Here is a 6,020-nt window from a genome sequence, read left to right as displayed (position 1 = left end):
TTTGGATTTGTGCAATCCAAGGACCACTGAATATTTGTAGCAGCACTGAACGTGCAGACTCTGGGTAGTCTTTGGGAGGCTTTTCTTGTTCTAAAGTTTATTTTTAGCATGTGAGAAATAGCAATCTTCCATATAAAACAGATGTGGGGCTTGCACAAAATTAACAGATTTGGCCTTGTGAGGCAAAATGGAAGTAGTGTTGGAGAATTTCAACTGAAAGTTATTCTCTAGAATGCTAATAAATCAAGTGAGAAGAATGCTCTTTGCAAGCAAAAATATTGATTCATTAAGAAAGATGTCGGCATCTCTGCTCTGCTTGCTACTGGCTGAGGAACCAAGTGTCCCCGGCTTCCCATCATGGATCCTCTGATGGAAGCAAATGACACTTTTACTGTAAACCTTTTGACAATACTGACTAAAGACAGCTTGAAAATATATTTTTCTCCCATGGGCATCTCCTCAGCCCTGGCCATGGCCTTCATGGGTGCAAAAGGAAACAATGCAAGCCAGATGATTCAGGAAGTTTCTTTGAACATATCTAATGGCAATGGAGATGGAAACGTCCAGTCACTTCTCACTCCTTACTTGCTCAAAACAGCCAACGGCTCTTCAAGAACAGACATGACTATTTAGCGTCTTTTAAACGTCCCTGCCTCAAGTTCTACCAAGCAGAGATGGGAGAACTGGACTTTCTGGGTGCTACACAGCAGTCCTGAAAACACATCAACACTCAGGTAGCCAAAAAGACAGAAAAGACCAAGTACCGTGAGTTCAGACACACTGCTGTGTCTGTGAATGCCCTGTGAATGGCATCTATTTCAACAGAAACTGGGAGAAGTAGGTTAAGAAAGAGAACGCTCAGGAGATGCCTTTCAAAGTCACTAAGGGTGTGGAGAAGCCTGTGCAAATGGGGTTTAAGCAGTCTCCCTTTAAGATGACCTGTGAGAGAGAGATTACCCAAGGTTCTGCTGCTTCCCCGTGTTGGCGCTGAGCTGAACGTGGCCATCACACGTCCAGATCAACATGCTGAACTGAAAACAATGGGGAAGGAAACAACTTAAGAGACAAGATACTCGAAGAACAGACTGAAGTCCTCCTGCAGTTTAATCTGGAGGGGAGTTATGACTTGAAGGAGAAGGTCCTGTGCAGGCTGGGCAAGGGATGCCTTTGAGCAGGATGGGATTTCTGGGCACATCTTCCAACAAGGCTTGTTTCTGTCCAAGGGTCATGCACACGTCCTTTGTGGAGGTCAGTGAGGAGAGCATAGAGCCTGTGGCTGCTACTGCTGCCATCATGATGATGATGAGGAGCAGGCAGTCCACCCCTCCCTTCTGTGAAGGTCATCCTTCCCTTCATTCAGCATGTGAAAACCAGCAGTAGTCTGTTCTGTAGCCAGCTCTCCTCACCTTGAGGAAACGGTGATGATGTGAGCCTTTTACCCACTCTCTATGGTTTGCCTGTGACCTAAGCAACTTCATTCATAAGTACAACATGAGTTTTGAACCACTGTCCATGGTTTGCCTGTGACCCAAGCAACTTTATTCATAAATATGACATGAGTTTTGAACTACTTTCTATGGTTTGCCTGTGACCCAAGCTACCTTATCCATAAGTGCGACAAGAATTTTGAAATGAAGTGATTTATGGCACCCCTCCAAAAGAAACTTGTCGAAGCAGCATTGTTCATGAGTTATTATCACTTGTTCTCATGCAAATATTTTCTGTTTAAACTCAAAGCAACATTCTAAGGGGAGAAATGTCTTTTTCATGTCCCATTTAACAATACAATAACTTTGTTTTCAAAATCTCATTTTATTCCAGCTGGATGATATATGATCTCGTTATACAAAGCCTTATTATTGGAACATATAGCTCTGTGTTTCTGCAGAGAATGTGAGGAACAACCTTTGTCTATTTAGAATACACGCTGTTCAGCAGAAACCTCATCTTTAGGAAGAGTATATAGAAATTATTTTAACAAAGCTGTTAGCAGCTCATATGTTAAAACATTTGTAGCTCTTGGCAGATATGTGATTTGTTTCTCCCATAATGAGACTACTAAACAATATTGTTAATGAGCAATCAGCCTAACTGCGTGTGTTTGATAAAGAAACTGGGAAGTGTAGAATTTGTGTGTAAAGTTGCAAATGTGTTTTTGGGAATGCGTGTGCTTAAGTTTGGATAGGTGACCCTTACCAAGTCATGTGACTCGTAAGCTCACAGTCACTGCCCAGAGATTCTCTGGGTATTAGCAGTGTTTACTCCTGGCATAAGATCTTCAGCAGCTGGGACCTGGAGGTGTTCTCAGTCTGAATGCCCTTTCTCTGCCATTCTGGAACCCAGTGCTTGCTTGTCCATTTCTTGCCATAGATTCTCTTTCCCTGAGAACACCCGGAGCTCCCTAGCCCTCCAACCACTGAGTTCTTTCTTTGAATGCACCACCTTTTTGAATTTCTCCATTTGTTTCTCCTAGGGTAGTTGTTGATTTTGTCGCTGCTGCTGCTGCAACCCTTCAGGAAGGAGTTATCTTAGCTCACAGGTTCCTCCCCTCCCCTTCCTCCCCCCTCCCTCCCTCCTTCCCTCCCTCCCTCCTTCCTTTCCTCTCTCCCTCCCTTCCTCCTTCCCTCCCTCTCTCCCTGTCTCTCTCCCTTCCTCCCTCCCTCCTTCCCCCCCTCCATCCCTCCCCTTCCTCTCTCTCTTCTCCCTTTTCTCTCTGTCTTCCTTCAGTGATGTAGACACTGGTTAAAGTGCGCGTGCTCCTGAAAGCAAACTTCAACCACACTGCTGTAAACCACCCATTAAAAAAGAGCAAGGCCAGCTTTATTTCCTGTGTCTGCTCCCTGGCATTATAAAGTAACAAGTTCTCATCCTCATAGATGAACCCTGTGCTTTCTCTTCCATAGAACTGTCAGCTAAGGGGCTGGGCCATTAAGAGCACATGTCACTACAGAAAATCTGGGGTCAACTCCCAGTACCCACAATAGTGGCTAACAACTTTCTGTAACTCTAGGGTCTCCGGTATCCTCTTTTCTGGCCTCCACGGGCACAGCCTGCACTTGTGCACAGACAAGCACACCACTGCACAAAATGTTTCTTTCTCCCTTGGGGATGCCATCAGCATCTTTGGAGGCCTTCCTTATCTGGCCCCGTTTAGAATACATGTGGGGGGTGCCAGGGTCTAGTATGTTTACTAATGCATGCAATTTAACTGGAGTGCACTTTATAAACTTGCTTTCTTCTTTTTCTTCTTCTCCTTCTTCTTATTTTCTTCTCCTCCTCCTCCTTTTTCTCCTTCTTCTTATTATCATTTGGAGACAGCTCATGTAGCCTAGACTGCCTTCACACTCACAATGTATTAAAAAATGACCTTTAAGTCCTGCCCCTCCTGCATCCACCTCCAAAATGCTCAAGTTATAGGACATGTACCAGTACACCTGACTTGGAGGGCACTTTAAACCTTGGTTCTTGTTTGCGCTAGCTCATATTTATATCGAGATGGAGACATACAAGAAGGATCAGGACACACCAGTTTCCACTCAGAGGGCCATTACCTTCCAGTGTGTGTATGTAGAGACCAAGAGACAGAGACAAAATCAAGCTTTTTGTTGTTTGTTTTTTCTCATTCTGTAGCCCTAGCTGTCCTGGAACTCAGTGTGTCGACCCGGCTGACCTCTAACTCAGAGATCTGCCTGCCTCTCCCTCCCAAGGTCTAGGGCCCTGACTGCAAGTAAGATAATTAGTAATGGTAAAAATGTTGCAGGAAAGCAAACCTGAACAGTAACTACCATCCATCCCCTTTGAGCTTGGTTGGTGTTGTCTGTAATGAATTCTAGCAGTGCACTCTCTTACTTAAAATCACAGTCTGCTCCATCCTGTTCCTTGAGTTTCCTCTTCTGAAGTAGTTATTGACCTTGTAATATTATATAGTTTATGTAGAATTTGCACATCAACTGCACAATTTGTTGTTGTTTGCATCCCCCCCCCACTAGTATGTAAACTTCACAAGGGCAGAGACTTTTGTTGTTTGGTTTGCCATTGTATCGTTCAGATTTTTGTGCATGGTAGATGTGCAGTAAAGTTATCGCATGGGCAAATGAGACAGAGAAGACAGAGAAGAGTGGAGTTGACATGGGTGTTCTCTGGATGTGGGAAGCACGTTCTGCTCAAGGGCATGCACTGATGAGGCAGGAATGAGACTTCAGCTGACATTTGGGAGCATACGAGGAGGAGTGAAAAAGAATTTGGAGAGGCAAAGAAAAGGAATGAAGACTAGTGGGCTCCAGTTGGCTTAGCAGAGGGCCACGTGGCACCAGCAAGTCCTCTAATGCCCTGGGGCTCCTGGTAAGGAGTTTGCAGTTTTAGTCTAGTGTGATGGGAAGGCCTCAGGCCTTTTCTTTTTCGTAATTTATTTTGTGTGCCGGCAAGACGATGGTGTATGTGTGTGTTTTATGTGAATGTGCATTCCTGAGCCTGAATAGATGGGGCCGACCTTCCTCCTGAATAGATGGGGAAGTCACGTGTCTCCCCTGGAATCCAATGTCATTTGTTTCGTTTTTTTTTTTGTATGTGTCAGAGAATGAACTGAGAGCCTCTTAGGTGGTATAAGCTCTCCTGGGGTTTCAGCAAGCGTCTTTCAACCCATCACAATCACTGGAGGGAGAATCAGTGACTGCAGTGTAGGGTGGCTCAGGCCAAGGAGGGTCTGAGTATGAGATCCCTTGCAATAAAAAGACAGTCGGAGACCAGTAGCCCAGCTGAGGTCTGGGGAAAACACATTAATTGGAAGAACAAGTATTCCCATGGGACCTATTGGAAGGGATTTGAGCTTCAGATTTAGGCACAGTCACTGACAGGCATCGAAAGCCCCACCAGTCCTCCAGTTCTAGTCACCAGGAAGATGGAACAAGAGGATGGAGAGGTGGCTCAGTGGCTGAGCATGTGGGAAACCCTGGCTTCCATTCCGAGCAGCACAAACACAAATCAAAAAGCAGACCAAGACTGGGGAAGGAGGAGGCAGAGCCAGCAGCAGGGCCTAGGAGGCTACCCACTGTGGCTGTGTTCAGGCAGCTCTGAAAGGCAGACGGTCAGGTAAGTTCCAGGAGGCCCAGCACACTCTGCTTCACAGGGCTCCTCCCAGCCCAGGAGCCACAAGAAGGCTCATGGCCACTTGCTTGCTCTTCACTCACCCACAGACGAAACCTGTGCACTGAAAAGGGCCAGCCCTGGTTTCGAACAAAGGACTTTTCAACAAAATCACGGACCGGGTGAATCACCGGCCTTTCAACTTTCTTCTCCTACGTAAATTTAAGCCTTCTGTCTCATCATTTGTATCTGTTTGTCCAAATGAACCCAGATTCCTTAAAATATCAAACTAATTTCTGTTAGTAGTGAACGTTTTATTGCAGGTTTCCACATTAGACGAGTGTGTGTTGTCAATCACAGCAACAACAGGCTGGTGAGTCCGGGGAAGGGTCTTGGTTTCTCAGGACACTTCTGGGGTGGGGAGTTCATTTCTTAGTGGCTTCTCCATGACAAGATTTGAAGTTTTTCGTTGAAAACTTTGGGAGCTGTTGTTGTATAGAGGAAAGCTCGACTGTGATCAAATGTTTCAACTAACGAGTTTGGACCATAGAATCTGAAAAAGGGTGACTACCATTGACTGGCTAGGAGATCAGGATAGGATTGTCACTCCTGAAAAAACAAATGCATGTCACATACTTAATTTGTTTATTGACATATTGTTCCAATTTCTCACTGATAGTGATATGGGTGGAGCAGATGATACCTACTATATTGTCAATATGTGACATTTATTTAATCAGGAGTTGATTCTATATTTAAAGCTTGGTTTGTGGGAAAGATTTCCCCCATGTTAGCTGATATGCTAGCAGTGGTCAAAGAAAGCGAGATTCTGAGTTTTACTATCATAGACACAGAAGAAAGATGACTAACTCTCCTTATTTGGAGGCCAGGAAGTGGTTTAGGATTGAGATCCAAAAAATGAACTTCGCTTGATGTTA

General features: G+C 44.9%; 1 pseudogene; it reads left to right on the top strand.

Annotated features, from left to right (window-relative positions):
• Positions 1 to 357: 357 nt before the first annotated feature.
• LOC127230443 (serpin B6-like) lies at positions 358 to 1,380 on the top strand (annotated as a pseudogene).
• Positions 1,381 to 6,020: the final 4,640 nt, after the last annotated feature.

The sequence above is a fragment of the Phodopus roborovskii genome, unplaced genomic scaffold, assembly GCF_943737965.1.
Source record: "Phodopus roborovskii unplaced genomic scaffold, PHOROB, whole genome shotgun sequence".
NCBI classification, from domain to species: Eukaryota; Metazoa; Chordata; class Mammalia; order Rodentia; family Cricetidae; genus Phodopus; species Phodopus roborovskii.
Note: the sequence above shows the minus strand (reverse complement) of the source record. Positions and strands in the feature narration are given on the sequence as shown.